The sequence below is a fragment of the Anticarsia gemmatalis genome, chromosome 17 (assembly GCF_050436995.1).
Source record: "Anticarsia gemmatalis isolate Benzon Research Colony breed Stoneville strain chromosome 17, ilAntGemm2 primary, whole genome shotgun sequence".
NCBI lineage: Eukaryota > Metazoa > Arthropoda > Insecta > Lepidoptera > Erebidae > Anticarsia > Anticarsia gemmatalis.
In genome coordinates, this window is record NC_134761.1 from 7,374,485 (window position 1) to 7,395,682 (window position 21,198).

The window sequence follows — 21,198 nt, forward strand, 5'->3', positions numbered from 1 at the left end:
AATGTATGCCGCTTGCATGACAACGACGCGACCTAATTCTCAAGCCACTTTTATGAACCAAAAACAGCGTATTCTATCCAAATTTATTGTGTAAAAATACCACAAATTTTCAGCCTAAATGCCTAAACGGTCACGCGAACTATACATAGAACAAATCTTTCAAAAATCCGTCCTTTTCGTAAAGTTTTAAAATGAACTTAGATTTTTTCGGATCGCCGATTTATTTTTCCGTAATCTTGTTAGAAGGAGTGTTTTCAATAAAATTCTGAGATCGGTTAATCATCGTCTAATCCTTTAAGCTTTTGAGTAATCAATTAGGTGTGAGTAAGGAAGATTTTTGGAGTTTTTTACTTTCGAATTTGATTACTTGCAAACTAAAATATTTTAAATGGACGTCATTTTGGTATTTAATGTCAAAAATAGGCCTGTTTTTTACCTTCCTATGGTGTGGCTGTAAGGGTCATAACGTGTTTGTTTCTTTATTGGTGGTTAATAATTCTTAAACTTGGATATTTATCAACAATTGTCTCCTTGTTTCGATATTCAAGCTATATTCTCACGAAATTGCCGCAATTTCATAAACAAAAAATGCTGTGAGACAATTACGACACTTACCAAACTAATAATTTCAGCCTCTCCAATTATATTATGACTATAATTGTAGTAAATTGTTACTGTTTACCGTCACCACTAGTTTATTATTACACAGAAATAGTTTCATTATATTTGTAATTATGTTTTCTTTGTTGATAAATGGCTGCTATTATCCAGCTCCATTTTGGATATAAATATCTGAATATCTCACTTTTGTTTAATATACACCTTTTATAATAATGGTTTTCGAAGTTCAATGACTGTATTATTAAAATGGCCGTTCTGGTATTTTATTTTTTAGATAGTGTGTTTAAGAATGATACGATCTATTGATAAAAAACAAGCATATTTTTCAAACTGTTGTATTTCAGTGTTCCGATAAAAGTGATTTAGGATTTGAAATCTAATCTATACTAATATTATAAAGCTGAAGAGTTTGTTTGTTTGAACGCGCTAATCTTAGGAACTACTGGTCCGATTTGAAAAATTCTTTCAGTGTTAGATAGCCCATTTATCGAGGAAGGCTATAGGCTATATATCATCAGGCTACGACCAATGGGAGCAGAGTACGAGTAAAAAATGTTAATAAAAAGGGGAATATTATGACCCATTCTCTCTTACTTGACGCAAGCGAAGTTGCGCGGGTCAGCTATATATGTATTATATTCTCGCGTCACAGTTTTCGTTGCCATACTCCTCCGAAACGGCTGGACCGATTCTCATGAAATTTTGTGAGCATATTGAGTAGGTCTGAGATTCGGCCAAAATCTATTTTTCATACCCCCATGTGACACAATTTTAATTAGGTATATGTCATAACAACGTTTGCCGGGTCAGCTAGTATGTAACATAACATTATTATCTTCATAAATAGCACGAGAAAAACCCCCTAATAATGTCCTTAACTAAATAAAACCATGGATAAAGTAGTATTCTAAGTCAGAATCGTCACAGTTGAACTATTTTAAGTACAACTTTTTGTGCCTACATTCATAAAGCATCCAAGAGGCTGTGAGATGTTGATCGAGTGATTCGTTGGTTAATTGTGTATATTTTCCTGTACGTCACCTGCGTATGTGTTGACTCACACGTAATCATATTTCCTCACCGAAGGCTTACAGCTGTGGACTGGTGTTATTTGTTTTTGACAAGTTTCGAACATTATTCTTTGTTCTTATGGCCAAAAATATGCTGATAGGAAATATAATAGATAATTTTGGTAGAGTTTTTACTTTCGCGGATTGTAATAAGCACTGAAATCGTCAGAATTTTTACATTGTCTTCTTGAATGGCTTAAATAATAATTATAGTCTTTAACCATACTAAAGGAGATTGTCATATTATCGAGTTCCCCTAAATGTTTATAGTGGGATATCAATGTCCAAAAGTGGATAATACCGCTAAAAATGTCTAGTTACCACAATACAGCACGTGAAAGTTAAACTTCAACATAATTATTTACAATCCAAACATTCCTTTACAGCTTCGAAACCAAACTAAACTCAATAAATATTTGTTTAGCTCACTATAATTCAGTAAACATACATACAAACATACAAACAAACAAACAGTCGCGGTACAATTTAAAATGTATTTAGTTGAAATAACGCCACGTTATTTAGATGAAGCCGCGATAATTGTACGTGTTTTGAGACTGCCATTATTTATTCAAATCATGTTAGAGTACGTGTTTAAGGAGGTTTTAATGCGACAAATTAATTTGGTTACAGGCTGATATCTTTGGATGATATGACTTGTTTGGTGGAAACAAGTTATTAGATGGTACTCGTGATATGTTTCCTAATCTGTTTATGAAAACTTTAATAGTACACTTGACCTCTATTATAGAGATACGTTAAAAATACACAACATTTATAACTATTTGATTTGTTGTTTTCTGAAGGTCAGTGAAAATTATCTTAGGCACTGCATCAACTTCTTCGTGGTAAAAAAAAAATGTGACATATTTTGGTTTGATTTCACTGCCACATGGCTGTTTCCAATGAAAGTATAAATTGTGTGTATTATTTTCGTGTAATCACACGTAAAAGTGAAAACAAAGTTTCAAATGGTCACTTCACAAAACACTTTCGAAAACGCTAAACAAACCAGCTTATTTCAACTTGCTATTCCTAAACAGTCTTTGTACAAAACAAAATAAATAAATAAGTCAGATACTAACAAAACAACCCTCTAGAAAAAGCGATATGAGCCATCGCAACGTACATAAAGTAGCGCAATGTGAGCGGGCCTTTATAACCCAATTTCTATACTAATTCGGTGAGCCCGGCCGACCCAATTCTGTATACACGTGGACGCCTTGCTGCTACTCTAATATTAATACTTGATTTTGTCGTTACAGGTAATTTGGTCTGCAATGGTCCTGTACTACGTAGTTTGGTGATGTTAGAACGATCTAACACATTTCCAAAATGGAACTTTTGAAACAAATCCTGCGGGTATTACCATCACATAAGTATGTATAAATCCTGTATATAGATTCAGTATGTTAAGTTCTTAAAAGTTAATCATCAAATACTATTTCACTTATGATATTTTTATCATATTTTACCAATACTATCTAATCTCAGTATCTTTATTTCTAACTCACATCATGACTCATTTCATCGTCTTTGAAAAAAAACCCCACAGAAATTAAAACCCACCACTGTCATCAAAGCAGCAAATATACTGTCAAAGAATAAATTAAACATAGAGGTGTCAAGCCGGTCAAATGGATAACACAGCCAAAGGGCGATCCACTGACGAGGCAAATTAAATGAAACGGAAAAGTGAATAAAAAAGTAAAAAAAGGACACGGAATTCCGCTCCTTGACCCTCGATAAGGGAAAATTGCTAAAGTTATTTTTCTTTAATTATTACCGACTTGGAGGTATTGAGTATCGCCAATTACAGATGGTCGTTAATTACGTATCTGCGAATTGAATAAATGGAAAGTAATTAGAAATTTCGTCGAATGAAATGTGTCTGCGTTGTTGCCAAAGGACTTTTGAAGCCTGTTATTACATCATTAGGTGTTTTGTTAACTTTAGTTTTGTAGTAATAGATCTTGATAGTTCGTGAAATACTGACGGCCTATTTTCTGTACCTTTAGATAAGTATTTGTTGACTAAACGTTTTTGATACTTTCTTCTTCCATTTGATGCTTTATCCACAGCGATAAGCTTTACGGAAATGATGAAACTAGTCTTTATAGCTTAATAACTATTTGTTTAGCTCACTATAATTCACTGAACACACAAATACATACATACAAACAAACAAACAAACTGACATGGTACTACAAAATATAAGTAACATTAAAGAAACAGCAAACAAATTCTCAATAAAAATAAACAAAACAAGCAAGGGTATTGTAGACAGGTATCAAAACTCATGATTCTCTCTAAGTCATAGGTGCAAATCTTGTTGCGTAACACAGCCCTTATCATTCGTTGGTTCGTTGCGCGTTTATCTTGACAAATGGCCGCTGTATTACACTCAGCCGCTGCGAAGAACAATAAGACATTTGTTTAACCAATGCGTTCCAATTTTATTTCTTTTCTAGATACTTGTTTCTGTTGCGGATTGCTTTTGGAGAATTTATTTGCGTAGTAGTTTGCAGGGTACTCTTTATAATATACAAATGTATAGGTTTATATGTGACACGAATTTAATTACAAGTATATTTTTCATAAATACATTTTACGTACTACTGGTAAAACCAGGCGGTATCGGGTTAAAAATTATCTATTGTAGTTCAACCCTCGGAATCATGTATAACAGATAACAATAAAATTGCTTTCTGTTAAATTGGGAAACCACACTTGCCTATTTTTTTTTTAAAAAGGCACTGTCTACAAACTAATCCATACACTGAAAAAACATTTGAAACGAAAAACTCTATGTTTTTGAATAAAGAAATAACCCAGAACACAATATTGGTTCAATAGTACAGAAAACCAAATAAGCTATTACTATGTATTTTGAAATACGTATTATGCCTTCGGCCATATCTGTGGGCATAATCATTGCGATCGACGTTATTTTGTTTTATCTGTCACGCACGTATATTGCGTTTTGTTGCTTTAGGAAAATGGAAAGTCGATCGAGCTGGCCTTGAATATGATAGAGAAACTAAAGCCGCGGTTTGTGTCAGAGCCTCAAAGGCTCACTGAAATTTTGAATATGTAATGTTGATGGATTGGTTATCTTATATATTATGCTTTGTACGCACAACCTAAGAAGGGGTTTTTAAGATAATCCTATGACAGAAGAGGAGTCAATCGCGTCAGCATACTAGGTTCTAGAAATTAATAAACATAGCTTTAGAAATTGCTCACAGTTGTTGTAGGTTTTTGTAGCTGCCCACTCCCAGTCAATAAACCAATAGTTCAACCTTTGAACTAGTAGGCATTTTCTTTCACTGTAGTCAAAACATCTTATTATGTGTTTCAAAGCATACGGGATAGATTTGGCTGAAAAAGTTAAAATATACTGCAGACTTTAACAACATATTTTTAGTCTTACATCGGATATACTGGTTTGTAGATTTTGATACAAGTGGAAACAAAAAGTAGTATTCTAGTATTCGTTTATCAAGCAATCGCGGCTTTACAAAAACGAAGTTCGTTCGCGTGCTGACGGATCTCAAAGAGTTTTTCTTTGTTAGATACAAAATAGATAAGCTATTATTTGTTTTGCGGTTAACGTATTTAGGTTAGAAGTAAATTCGTAGGCTGACGACGGTAACCTAATTTTCCGACTATTCTATTCGTCTAGAATTCAAATAGAACTGTATTAGATATAGATCTTTGTATTGCTTGTATTCGCAGACGTAGGCTTTATTCGGATGTCTATTTTCATGCATGAAGTGATTTCTGATTAGGTCGGCCATAATATAATAAGTATGTATCGCAATTGTGTTTAATACTGAATAAGAATTTTGTTCAACCACTCACTTCGAAAAACTAAACAGACTGGAATAATATTTAGAAAGCATAAAATAGTTATGGCAGGTTTTCATTAGTTACGGTTATATAATATTTCCTTTGAATGTTTACAATAATAAGTTAAACAAAAACTCTCGCAATTACTTAGTTTAGCTCCAAATAGTTGCTTTGTATTATCATACCTAAAATACATAATAATTATATGTAATTATCAATCAGTTGTATCTCTAACATTATCTTCACATTCCCAATAATAGTAGAACAATCAAACACATATTGACATACCGGATACATTCATATTTATGTCCAGATGATTGGGTTCATTACTATTCGTGGACACAACACACACGCAAACATACAAACATACAAACATAATTCACGTATTTGTATGTTCATTGCGATAACGTTGAATTACTACAGCGCTGATTGACGCGGACAAATATCTTCGGATTAATTAGTGCTGAGGCACTTCATATCGCCTAATTAACTAGGTAAATAAACTTTGGAATTTGCCTACATACCTGCCAGTAATGTGTTGTCATCTATGAGTAGTTGTTGTCATGACAATATGTAGTTTTATATTGTGATGAAAAATGTGAATAATAAGTAGCAGGCATTAAATACTCATACTATGTTACCTTCTATAAAAGAAAACCATGTCTACAAGCGCTCCGATCTAAAGGAAACTTTGTCATGTATGTTGAATAAGTACCTACATTCGTATATTTCGGTTCCTATTGTTAAAAACCATCACCATAGCAACGCTCGGCCATAATTCCGCGTAAAATCAATACTCGGAAATAAGCAACATAACCTTCATCCTCCATAATGAAGTTTCCATTGTCCGTATGTTGTAAAAGACACGATTACCTACACATGGTTGAACCCTCAGATACAAGTTAAGCAATGTCCGATATTAAATTCCTCCACACACCCATTTTACGATCTCTGATAGCTATAAAATTGAGACAAATATCAGAAACAATACTAATCCCGAGTAACGGAACATATTACATAGTTTCAGATATTCCCAAATAACTTGTTCCAGCTCAAAACGTGTTGTTTTGTCCTTGGCCACAATTTACGAGGGTCAACCGTAATGGCAAACTAAAAATCTGCGTCGAAATACCATACTAAAAGTAACGCAATAAGGTCCAATTTCGAATGTCGCTTGTATTTTTAAAGTTATTTTCGCACCCCGTAATTTAGTTTCAGTTGTAATGTTTGGTTAATACAGATCCGGAAATGATCAAATTTGTATGGTTTGGAAACAAAATGTTGGAATGGTAAACTGTATGGGAAGTGCGATTAATTGGCGATATAATTTGGAACAAATATTGGCTAATTGAGACAGATGTTGGCACTTATTTGTGTTTGTAAGGAGGCGGGCTCGTCAATATTTGATCAAATGTACACACGGTGCATTTTGGTCTATTAGTTACTATTAACTGGGAAAGTTTAGAGTAGATACATACATTACTAAACTGTAATCTTATGAGTTAAATCATTGAGTTTATTTTCATAAATGTTTTTTTACCAATGAACTACTATTATATCATAATGTTTTCGTTAATTTTAATCAAAATTATTTTTGCTTACGTAGTAATACTGCGATCATAGTTGAAATATTCGATAAATAAATAAAACAATATTATTATCTTGAACAGACATCGTTAACAATGTTAAGAAAACAGCTCATATTTCTTAGACAATGAATGTTTTTTTAAATAAATTGATCACTTCAGAAAGACGAACGGCGAGCACCTTGATGAATTATAGGAATCCCGCGGGAGTCCACTCACAAAGGCGAAATCTTCACAAATGTTCAAAAATTGGTGATTTATTTTCTTCACGTTTCTATCGCGAATTTGTGAGTCTTTGTTATAAGTCAGCATATTTCAATAACTTTGATTTGAAAATATATCATCCGATATTTTATTTATTTTAAATTTCTTAGAGCTGTCAGCAGATGGCAGATAATGTTAAACATTGCACAAAAATCTAAAATAAATTTGCTACCATCTACGAACTAAAATGATATTTTTAAAACAGTTTTTTACTAAGACTTAGCAGATGTGAACAAAGGATATAGTAGCCTTTACTAAAAAAAGAAAAAAACAGTATTATGATATCACCCTTGCTTCTCTTCTGCTAACAATATTTCAACAGTATTTTCTTAAATATACTAAGTATTCCCCACTTTTCATATGAACCATTTCTCAGAAACTAAATACCTTAAGCCTTTGCACGTAATACCTCCTTTTCATTGTAAAAGTGTTGAGGATTTGCCTGTCAGTGTTGAACAAGATATTGCATAATCACCTTGTGGAATACTGTAGCGCGAATTTCTACAGTAGTTGCTATCGAGTGCCGAATGTTTGACATTTAAAATGTACTTCAAACTTAGTTCTAATTGTGCCCGCTAGAGGCGCTGATCAGATTTCTATACTAAAGTTATCTGTAGCTAGCCGCTTGTCGATAGTTGATGGTGGTAGATACTACACCTACAGTAGCGCACTTGTGTACTTTTCGAATCATCGAGTATCGAGAGTTTGACATTTAAAATGTACTCAACAAATAGTTCCATCATTGCCTGCTAGAGGCGTTGATCGGTTTCTAAATAAAAGTTAGCCGGTTGTCAATAGTCGACAGCGATAGATAATTGGGTAACAGTTCTTGTAAACCAAGTGTCACGTTGAAATAAAGAATAATATCATGTATTTTTGTACTTATTTATGAGGTTAATGAACTGTGAAATTATTGAATGGTTTCCTTTATTATAGGCTTCTTAATTAGACAGCTTATTGGTATTATCATCTATTTGTTAATGGTAATTTATTTCACGCTCAGGCTTACGGCGTTTCACCACTTTTAGACAATTTTGTATAAGCTACAAATATTTCCATACCTACATATTTATTTATTGCTAATATTTGTGTATTAGATGCACTAAACAAATTAGTAATAGAAACTTATTAATTGATTTTTATCTCATAGTCAGTGAATATAACTATTTCTATAAATTTTCTATCCATTGGTTCCAAAATTTCGTTCGAGCTATATTGTTGCAAGAATACAAGGTATGCTCATGCTTATCCGATACTGCCTGCCCTGAATTCAGAAGTAAAATAGAGCAAGGTCACCCATTCATTCTCGGAATTTTGTTTCGTAGAACGAGACTAAGCCAGTTGCTTGTTCAGAGAATAGATTTTTCACTGCTATCAGCTAATCGAGTATCAGGAATATTAGTCTAAAGAAATTATAATCAAGAGCATTTTGCAGGAACAATTTTGAATAAATTACAAATGACAAACCAGACAAAAACCAAAGACATTGCTAATGATCGAAGATGGTGTTATTTGTTTTTGGAGTACTATATTCATAAAATCACGCCTTTTCCCAAGGCGAGTAAGTAAAGGTAAAGATCAAATTAAAGACCAAATTTAAATACGTACACAAATACACGTATAAATTAATTTAGCGTCTTATGAATTGACCTAAAAATATTTGCAAATAATATATGAAAGTTTCGCAACATATCATCAAAACATATCCCGTATCTAGCACGCCGCGGTACAAACTCCTTGCATCCTATAAGTTGGAGCAAGGCCGGCTATGAATAATTCGGTGTAACCATGTCGTCGGTGCCAGGCTGTGGCGGCCACAGACTTCGCCCCATGTAATAAATCTACATGGTGGGACGAGATTGGTTGAAGACATGCTAGGGTTAATCTTCGTATGTCACATTCGTTAGGTTTTGTTATGTGGTAGCGGTTAATCCGGTGGCATGTGTATTTTTGCAATGTTATTGTGGTCCGACTTTATTTTGCTGTAGTTTTGTATACACAGTTATTTACTGTTGCTTGAATGATACTGGCTGTTTTTGCGGAAAATAAGTTTGTAGTTTAAGTAGAGTGTTGACTGGTTTGCGATAGTTATGAAATTGAAATTCATTTGTTAATTCCATTGCAATTTTTATCGGGTATCAAAATCGAAATCAGTTCGACACAATACGCGGATAAAAGGTAACACGTAGCGTAGTACCTTTTTTCCCCGAATGTGGATTAATTTAAACAATAATATATATAATAAACCAAATTACAAACCTGTGCGTACCCTTTCTTTATTAAACATACATTTCATACAAAGCAATCAATACAAATACATACAATAAATCCTAAATTAATTCCAAAATCGCTTTATCCGCATCATTTACGTATTGTAAGGGTCTTCGGTCATTAAAACGGTCGGGTATGCATATAAGGGTCGGCGCACACGATGCCGAATCATGAATACAATTACACGGCCCGACCGTTCGCCACGGATTAAATTCTCTCGACCGATGAATCACGAATTCTCGCCCTTTGGATGTATGAAGGCGAAATTTAATGATAATAAATTGTTTTATTGTTGAGGGAACTTGTAACAAGAAACGTTGCTCCTTAGGAAATGTTTAGATTTGAACTACTCTTTGGTATACGCTGTTTTTTCTCTTAGATAAGAATGAAGTTACGGATTAGATTTATGTTTTCAAAGATGGAAAAAAATATGTATTGAAGTTTAAACACACAAGTGTTTCACGCTATAGTAATGTCACTGCCGATTAAGTATTAAAAGTATTTGTTCTGAGCCTGGATGTCAATTTATCTATATAAGTATGTATTTAGAAATATATATGTATGTTTATCAGTTATTTGGTTACCATAGTACAAGCTCTGCTTAGTTTGGAATCAAATGACCGTGTGTGAGTTGTCCAATGATATTTATTTATTTATATTATTATTCAACCTTAAAGTCTGTTACTTTATATATATAAAATATTTAGCTTTCTATGTTAAGCTAAAGATAAATTCAATAAAAATACGTCATGTATTCTTTTACTAAAACATTGTATGGCCATCCCTCGTCACGCAGTGATCCGTGCAAGACATACATTAGTATAAGATCAATACATTTACTTACTTTTTACCCTTAAGTAGTATGTTTTAGTGTTATAAGTTTATCGTTTTGTTATGTACGTTTATGAAGTGAAGGAATTGAGTACTTATACCTTCCGAATTTTACTTGGAATATAATAATAATGTATATTATTTATAGGCTTTTTAAATTTAAGCGATTTGATTTGTGTATTGTCCTTTCAAAATGATACTTTGAACTCATATTTTTTCTGTTAAAAGTAAAATTATATCTTTATAGTCGGTAACAATATTTTTACTGACGTATATTGTTTGCTATACCTATATGTTATTTGTATGTATATAAAACTATAACATTACAACCTAGTAAAATAGCGCAACATTATCAATAATTCCTCAGTCTTTTACTAACTCAACCGAGCAAAAATCAAGTAAAATCATCCACATTGACTAGTGGAAAGCCAAACACTTTTTCCTTACAATAACTGAGCAATCATCGCAAAGCGGGTGCTCACCACACAATCATTTCCTTGAAGGGCCTAAAGTCGCATGTGACTCGCTATTGTGAGCCTTTGTTCTTCGCAAATCAAACATGGCGCCCATTGTTGCCTACCCACCGCTAGGGGTGGCGAAAATTGTTCTAGATTTACTATTTTATTTTTTATCTTCTAAAAATATGGATGTGGAGTGAAAATATAGAACTTTATCTTTTGAGTGAACAAGATAGTAAAAAGTTTTCACCGAAACATTATAATTTTTATATTCTTTTTGTTAAAACTAGGTTAACCTCTAAGTACCAGCTGTCTATTATTCTGAGGCATTATTCAGTTGAAATAAAATTGAAAATAGCTGAATAAATGAATTATTGCGAATGCTGGCATTTATTTGGCATTCATTTTTGTTACTAATCTAAAAACTCATATTCACTAACATACTGTAAACGTAAAAAAATCAAAACGTCAAGTTGCAAAAAGAGCAAATTACACTGTAATTCCTAATTCATACTAAACATTAGCTACAAATGCAATAATATATTAATACCATGTTAGTGAATACGGGCTTTGAGAGAGTTCTATTCTGAGAAGTTATATCATCACGTAATCCATTACCCTTGGAAGTCTTCACACACTTTCGAGAAGGTTCCAGGAAAAGTCTCGAGCATGCAAGTTTTACGAGCAGCCTACAGCAAGCACTCCACTTTCAGTTTCACTCTTTGGTTTGAATCGATTGGTCGTGTTATATTCACCAGTCTATCCAAACCGAAGTATGACGCTGATGAACAATCTTCACTGAACAAGCAAGGAGACATGGAACAAGACAAGGAAGCATTTTATACTGTTAATATTAATATGATTATTATTATTGTACTTATTATAACTAGTAGCACGATTCTCTACTTCTATAGAGTATTGACAGCTAGCTATCGATAAATTTCGTATGAAAATCTGATCAGCGCCTCTAGCGGGCGCTGTAGGAACTATTTTTGCAGTACATTTTAAATGTCAAACTATCGATACTCTATGGTGCCAACTGTAGAGAATCGCGCTACGGGCCTTAATGAATTTGCGTACCTATAAATTGTAATGACTTACGTTGTTAGCTGGATGAAAAAACATTGTGTACAACCTTTGGCAGGCTATTTTTTTTTAATGAATTTGGAATTAAGATAATTAATGTTTGTTTAAATGATAAAAGAAAATGTTAACTAAAAACCTAAAAATACTAGTCTAAAAATTATCCAACCATTCCATACTCTCATCGTCAGTAATTCAGTAATATTTAAGAAAAACAGCCCTCATGTGTCTACACATGACTCGCCGGACAGCCATGGACCAGCTATTGTTCTTCGTAAATCAAATCTAGCGAGTATTGTTGCCAACCCTCAGCTAGGGTTGAAGTCACAAAGAACAGATTTTGTTCCTCGTTTTTGTAACGAAACGTAATACCGAATGTTTTGCTTTCTTTTTAATTATAAATGACTTTAGTGCGATTTATCATGAGTGGCTCTATAAGTTAGATTTGTGTTTTTTATAGATTTTTACTGAATACATTAATCTTTTTCTAGATTATATATGTATGTATGTTCTTTTTCTTTGATAATTCCAGTGACCTAGATTTATTTCCAAATCTAGAACTCTGCATGCATACGTTTTTGGTACACTTTATAGAAATACCTTTTTGGTAAGCCTCTAGTTAAAAATCTTTATACTCAAAATAAACTCGGCAGCCCTACGAGCAGTTCTTAAAGCGAAACTTTAGCATTTCGGCTACGGCTCTTTGTGTTTTTCGTTCCATAGAATTACTGAGTAATTAACGGAGAAGTGTGCATTCTGAGGATAACCGTCTAACGAAGTATGTGTACATTTTTGCTCATGAATATATTATTATGAAATACTTATCTCTTCTTGTGTGCGGAACCGAGTTTGAGAGTTTAGTAAAAGCGGGTTTTAAAGTTTATTTTGCAGAGAATATTATGTGTCTTACGTTTCTGGGACGTAGTATTTTAAATCGTTTATTTTTTGTTGTTAGGCTACTGATGAATATCTTAGCACAGAGCCACGAATACAAACGAATGATTTGACTCTCAATTACGTTACCCCAGTTTTAGCAAACGCCCTCTCCTTCAAACGTCAAATTAAAACAATTATTGGCGAGGCTTCAGTAGCGGTTATCCGTACACCTCCGTCAACACGTCTATCTCCCGCACAATTCACACTAATCCAACGTTTTCGTTGATTTAATTACATCAAAACAATTCTTTGCAGCATCTCAATCCAATTAGAGACGTTGAGGCAACCTACTATTATACTATTATCTCGAGAAATTCGCTAGAGTGGTGCAATCTCGGTCGAGATCGCAAACTGGGCGTCTCGGGCTCATTTACACTGGTGTACTAATTCAGTAAGGAATAGGTACGCAATTTTTCGCCCGTTAACCCCCCTTCCCTCTCCGGTCCCCCCCTGTTTACCGCCCAAGGCGCCCCGACGGACGTGATTCGAAAACAAATAGGTACATTCGTAGAATACAGTATTTGTTGGCGCTAACTCGCCGCTGCTCCGACTAGAATACGACGGACAACGTTATTTCCAATGGAATCCTGTTACATTATAATAAATGTGTCGGTTATCCCGGTTTGGTATTAGTGACATATTTTATTTAAGCTTAGCGCTGCAGTTTGTTACTGGCCGCTTAGATTGCTTTCGCGACGCGATTCTATACTGTTGAGGGTTTGCGGAAATAGTTTCAAGTACATAACATATGTATTTATTTGACTTAAGATTCACGTATCATTGTATCAATAATAACAAAGATGTATAGATGTATTGCTCCATTAGATAGACTTAGATATAGTATTAGTAATCGAAAATCTAATCCGTAATAATTATTAACTATACTCCGCTTTCACATTAAATCTCTTGTTTAAAGATACAAAGTAAAACACATAAACTCAGACAACTAATCAGCGAACCAAAGTGTCTTCTTTGTAATTAATAAACTTAGTTTTAAAATACATATTTTTGTTTAATTTCCAGTAGTTTAGCGAGCTGTAGTTGACTTCATTACTTGAGTTTGTGCACTCTCTTGAATACTGATAACTTCACTGTTCTACTGTTCTATTTGTTTACAAGTTCTAAGTGATATTTCAATTCACTGAAACGTCTGTGTAAGCAGACTGCATAGTAATATAGTAGTGAAAATTTAACGTTCATTTGACAGAAGAAACTAATAATCTTTGAAGGTTTTGACACACGAGTTTGAACGGTTTGATCGTAAAATTACCCGAAATTTTTCCTTGATATCATTATAACTGGCAGATACCGAAAATGCTCTGATTTTATAAGAAAAATGACCGTGACGATAATGTGACGTAATGAAACAACAGTGCATGAAAAAAATATTCTTCTGAACTATCTAAAAGGAGCCAGCTAAATTAACAGTGTATCTGTTCCAACACGTAACATGCAAAGCAATACTATCAAATCACGTCAGTCGAAACACGTAACGCCCTCTACCGGATAGTTCACTTCCCGAAATTCTCACAAAATCAAGCACCTCCTGTAATCCAATTACCAAGCAAGTTACTACGTTTTCGCCATTTTCCTACAAGACCCCATTTCATATCTGTATGGAGTAATTATTATTACGGTGGCCATTGTTTTGGTAGTAACAGTAAACAAGGGACCGAGTGAAATATGCGTTTACTGTCCACCTTAGCAGATAATGTCTAATTACATTGCAATAACAACTATATTGCCCGTGACTTAAGGTCCTTAATTGCTTGTTATGGACGATAGTACTTGTTGGCGCGTGTCGCGCTAATATAGACTCTATTTCTTGAAGGGCAAGGTCGGGTGGAGATGTAAACATAACTCATTTCAAGACGTCGGGCCTCTTACTAAGGTCCGTGTCAAATCTTTATCTCGATACTGTCTGGCGAGGAGACATTCTAAATTTAGTTACATGACAGTTACTTAGCTAAATTGGAAACTGTAATTGATTTGAATATCCTCACGCTTGTTAAATCCGAATGGTTTGGACAGAGATGCATTGCGCATGGGTTTTGTCGCTAGATTAGATTCCATGTTATAGGGGGTGGATCTCTTACCACGCCTGTATAAACTAGTTGCATTTGAGTTGAAATTAACGGTCTATGTGTCTGGAACTTGAATACAAGATAAGTTAAAACTAGAAGTCAGAAAATGTGTAAAAAATACAACACAATTTTCTTCAATTCTTCAAAACAACTTATGTTTACGCTCTCGGGTAAACAGTAATCCCATATCCTCTCAATTTGCATAGCAATTACAATAAACTCGTAGGCCTCGTGTGTTTCATACGCTCCGCACAACTCACGCACCTAATTTCATTCTCTCAAGTTTATCGACAAAGAAACTAATAAAACACACAGGTCCCTGAACGCGATCAAAAATTTATACTTCCCCGAACAAATGGTAAGGGATGTTCTTCTGAGATAGCCTTAAGAGTGCGTATACACTGGACAATGGTTCCGTACACATTGTGACTAGAGATTCCTTTGTTCATGTATACAAACAACGTGCCTGACGTAAACGTTAGCATGGACAAGAAACTGACATTTTAATTTCATATTTTTGTGAGATGCTCACGCTATACGTTACTTTAGGGTATGTAATTATACTTACACGTACCTACATATGCAAAACAACTTTAATGTATCTATACCTACTACAGCACACTAATAATAAGTAATAATTACATGCAAGTAGATGGGATAGAAATATCAGCTATTTTCTCATAGCAAGACAAGTTTTGAGACCTATGATTATTCTACTAGACATAGCTTACAAACGTTTCCTAAGAGCAATTCCCTGTTACAGTTGAGGATTTTTTTTATGAAGAAGTAATCAGCGCCCCAAGCGGCTGTTGTAGGAACTAATTGTTTAGTACATATAAAATGTCAAATTCTCTATACTCGTTAGCACCGACTGTAGACAGTCGCCCTACAGCTAGTCTGTACAACCTCTTACAGTAGCGAGGGGTCAGTGAAATAACGAACTGCGAACCCAATACTGTACCGAGAATTTATTGGATCTAATTCGAAGTGCAAAGACCATTTGTCAGGGCACTCCTTATACGTATACGTTCCCGTAATTGTATACTAAAGTGAAAATGGTAATATTTTGCTCGTTATATGAAGGTGCTTTTGTTTTCTGACTACTGTTGGGTGTGATTTTGAAATAATGGGTGTTTGTTCATGTGAGAAATTTATTTTATTATGTTTAGAGATTTTTTATATTGTAAATGCACTTTAAGTTATTGATGGCTTGATTTGATTATTGACTTAATATTTGTATTAAGGATCAGTGAACAGAATGTCGAAAGTAATAATAAGTAAGCCACTTTACTAAGAATAACTTTTCATAACTCTGCGTTGAGTTGAAAATATACCTAATGGTTCGTTTTCTTGAAAAAACAAGGCATATAATATAAATAAACCAAAGTATGTAACAATACTATTTGAACATTTTGGTTAAGTATTGGATACGATAAAACAAAGGCACCAACTCCAAAACTACTTCAGCAATGCTCATGGTTTAGTTAAGCACTTTCAAAACAAAACACGTGAAAAGTAGAACTAGAAGCGCCTTTAACAAACATAACATCAATTCGAATAAGTGTAGGGACACACCAGCCAAACCTACCGCACCAAACGTTATCCGACTGTAGATTCGGCACTACGCGACGCTAGATACTTTAAAACAAGATACTATATAAGAACGAGATACTGGATAAACGCGACGTAGTTTCGGATGATGATATAGGTGACTCAAATAATGCAGCAAGCGCGCGACGAACGTTCGGCGCTGAACATTACACAGGTGTGTCGCTAGACTAAGGAACGAAATTTAGCGAACGCTTAACGCGTGATAAACCAAGGCAAATGAAAGTTGTTGCAACTTGATGTACATAAAGTGTCTGGCAAGTTTGTTCGCTGACAGTCAGGTAGCCGCCATTAAGATTATATCAAAGGAGTATTTGTGGAAACAAACATGTTTGCTCACGGACAAATAAGTTGGAGTCTGGATGCGGCACGAGCGTAGTTTGCTATTTATCGAGTTGTGTTGTACTTACAGTACTTGCGGTTTGAAGTTTATTTATGTACGAATCTTTGGGATGTTTAACCATGTGTAAGTTTTAGAACTTTCGATTTATAGCAAAATTGTTAATGTGTTTGCCATGATCTATGAATGTGGATAGAGTAAAAGTGTATGTAGACATCCAAAACAGGTCATAATCAAAACTTTCTTATGTCTATACTGTTTCAAGAAAATGATTATTTTTCAACCAATATAGTTTTGTTAGTATTTTTAAGTGAATCGATTCAAAAACAATACACTAATCTGCAAGACGGTGCTATTAGGCCTTATACTTAAATTTCACAGAAACCACAGAAAACAAAAAAGTAGTAACTACTATCTTAGTAGTAATACTAACTGTTTCTTGTGCAATCTTCCCGGTCTCTTGTCCTAACATTATCTAAAGGTCATATATCTTAACCGGGCGTCACCCAGCGCGGCGGCAATTTGCGGTCGCTGCTCTTAAACTAATCTTCTACCTATTCTTGTATGAGACTAAAAGCTATGCTAAGTAAGTAATAACTTACTTTTATGGAGTTCAACTGTACGAAGATAATTTTGTCGAAAGTTTGAAAACATTTTTGCAAGGCGTTTGTTTATAATAGAGCGATTCTTTTTAAATTTACACAAATAGGCTATGTAGACAAAGTGCTTACCAAAACTACTACGTATAAAACTTACGGTCTTTCAGTGAATTACTAATAATAATGAGTCCGCATTGCCCACCGGGTCATTTATGAAACAAATGTTGCGAACAAAAAAGGCGATATTTATAAAAAAATTATCACTTTTGTGGTGTAGCCACTACAAACTTCAATATTTAACCAAAGTTCAGTGTAGGCTCAATTTCTAAGTCGAGTCCCTAAATGGACAAATCACTCCTATCAACATAAACGTCTAAAACTGTAACATTCCATTTCACTCAAACTCCACCTCAATAACTCAAATTGTGTGGATGCGTCTCTTAATTAATGCAGTTAACTTTCCCGCCAGAAGCTTTTGTTGTCGACTGTACCCGCTATTTTGTTCACCTCCAATACCATTTTGAGGTAATTATGTTTAACTATTTTGGCGAAATTTTAACTTACTTCGCTTCAAAATTGATGTAAATATATGAAAAAGAGAAAATATTTTGAGCAAATTGTATTTAATATTATAAGTTAATTGCTATTGTAATTTCAAACTGAGAAAGAAGACATACAAAGAAAAGCTACTAACGTTTTCAATTTTGTAATCAACACAACATCATATTATGGAGATGTGCTACGAGTAGTGCTGCGTGACGTAGCGTACGTAGAGCATCCGTAGAACTGCTACGAGAATTATTGTTACGTGCTACGTATTCGTAGCTCATTAAAGTCGGATTCTCAGAACGGTTTTTCATGTGGACTTTCAACGTAAACAGACACTATAATCTTGTTGATGCGCATAATTAATGTTTGTAGAAATACCTCTACAGATATTTACAGCATATTTCTCAAATTATTAATACTTCTTCTTATCGTATGGTTAGTGGTCAACCTAGTGTCAAAGTTGTTCAAGCCGCCCGAAGGCCTTTGACGTGGCTTAACGACTGTTATCTTAATTGACAACAACCGGGACCGACTTTTTACGTGCCCTCCGAAGCACGGAGACGCCATGTTCAAATACCACTATGCGGTCACCCATCTTTGGAATGACCGCGCCAAGGTTTGCTTAACCCACAGATCGTTTACCGACCGGTGAGCGCAACTGGCTACGGGCGCCTTCAAATTATTAATTATTAATAAATAATATAATTTAGAAATCCCATGAAAATGTAATTTTTAAGTCTTCACTTTTGAGATTTACAATTTCTATTTAGTCAAACAAGTGTCGCACCTAGTCCAGTCTTTCTTGCTTTAGTGTTAAATCAAGATAAATAATCAACAAAGCGACACCGACTAAATTCCCTCAGCAAATACGAAAGGTCTCACAGGACACAGTGAAGTGTCGACACTCTGTGATCACTCACACTTTCGTCCCATTTCGCCCCATTTCGTCCCACTTCGTCCCGTTTCGTCCCAGACACTAATTAACGAATGCCTGCAATTAGAGGCACCACTCGACAATGGCTTGAGCTTTAATATTTTAAGGGCTTTCTCTAATGAGATTTAATATTGTTGTTGTCACCCCTAACTTGGATTTGAGCACGTTTCTTTAATTATATTGTATTATTTGATCAGTCTTACTTGATAGTGTATTATACGGGTTATCTTAAAACAAACATTTAATTTGATTTGATTATTCTTGTTAAATGAACGTCGACCTCTGCTTTCGTTATTGAAAGTCACTCAGTCATTATTTGCTAATATAAAATACTAACAAAAACAAGTTTTTAACAAAGCAAAACCTTTCTTAAATAAACGAATAATTAAAATAGATCATTAATCCAACACCATTTTCAATCAACCTTTAAACTTAAAATATTTCCGAATAAAGTCCATAAAAATTTGCAGATCCACATTTGCATAATAAAATCGTTCTTACTTTAAATAATTGTATTGAATGCAAATTCAGCACTTCAAAATATTTATTTAAAATAAAACTGATTCGTATTATTCTCCGTTTCGTAAATAAAGCTGTTCATGAAATAACCAGTACAAATGGCTGATCCAAATGTAATTTGTTTGCAGTGGTCCATTTAATTAGCGTCTAGTTACAGTCTGTGTTGTGACCATCGATATTATTGGTACTGACGTCCTAATGTAAAGGTTTTCGTTGCAGCTGAATAACATTTGTGTGAATTTAGTCACGAGTAATAATGGTGTAAAAGTGAATGGTAGTGATAACGTGAAATTAATTAGTGATACGATATGATTCTATATTATCATACATAACATTAATAATAATTGAACGTTACACTGTATTTTCTATTTTGGGCCAATAGTCTCACCTACAACCTTTTTGCTGTTTTCGATTCATCATAAATATTTTTTATAACTCGTAACTATCCCACTGGTGGACGAGGATCTACTCCCGAATAAGTGAGGGGTAAAGCCAAGAGTCCACCACAATATAACATTATTTTATATTTTTGTCTATCTACATTTTTTTCAAATAGATTAGAGTTTTAATATTTCAGCTCACCAAGATAAATATAATTTAAAAGTAAAATATTGCTTACAACACAATATTAAGTTGTCTTTTATTCTAATCTAGAACTTGAGCATAAAAAACATAACACTTTTATAAATTGTCTTGAATTGTAATTTTAACACAATCACATATTTCTTAGACTATCATCACGTTCAAAACTACAAAGACATTAGTTCAACAACTTTTACACAAACGATATTAAATAGAGACAAAGTACAGTCATCAAAATATATAACTGATACAAGTACACAACTTTATTTTACACCAGATAGACGAGTTCTTGCAAATGCCGTTACTTCTTTCAGCGTTTTTTTTCCTTTTTTCCTTCAGCCGCAAGGAAATCGTTTAAGTTAACTCGTTTACTCGTGAAACTTGCCTTGTGGTGAGGATTACAGAGATAAAACTTACTTCGGGTGCTTCTATTAAAATGGTTTCAAAAAGTATTTTAATAATTCGTTGACTGTACTTTGCCTGTTTGTTCGAGTTTGATTGAGTGTTCAATTTTTAGTTTTGAATTGATTTTATGACGAAATCTTTAAGATAATTCCTTTCTCATTGCGAGAGGAGATCCTTGCTTGGACAATAATGAGTTATAAAAACATCTGTTTATCTTTCTTGACCTTCATTAACTTCACGATTTTAGACATTATACACATCTTAATCGAATTAGTGAGATGATAGTACTTTGTTGTGACTAATTAGATTCGGATTTAGATGCTAAGATGTATATAATAACTTGGTACTGTACAAAGCCTCAAAACCTCTACTAATCGCGAAGACTTCTAAACAAAACGCATTAAGAACATTCGTGAAGAAAAATCTAAACCAAAATTACGCAACACAACGAAAAGGCAAACGGAAATATATTCATAACGTCAGTCACCTTCAGCTAAAAATAAACTGGGAACATAATAAACAGGATTCGATTCATAAATATCATACAAACACATCGATATGCGCCACGATCGTGTCTCGATCCAGTGATTTATATGCAGAGGCAAT

At 34.0% G+C, this 21,198-nt stretch overlaps 1 protein-coding gene across 6 annotated transcripts in view; it reads left to right on the forward strand.

Moving 5' to 3' along the window:
* Sema1a (semaphorin 1a) overlaps positions 1 to 21,198 on the forward strand; it is a 364,324-nt gene that overhangs the window by 186,186 nt on the left and 156,940 nt on the right. Inside the window, exon 3 of one of the 6 annotated variants that reach the window (XM_076125604.1) lies at positions 2,957 to 3,070. The exons of the other annotated variants lie outside the window; for them this stretch is intronic. The gene's annotated coding sequence lies outside the window, so the exon portion shown is untranslated. The remainder of the gene's footprint in view (positions 1 to 2,956; positions 3,071 to 21,198) is intronic. 6 annotated transcript variants of the gene reach the window in all.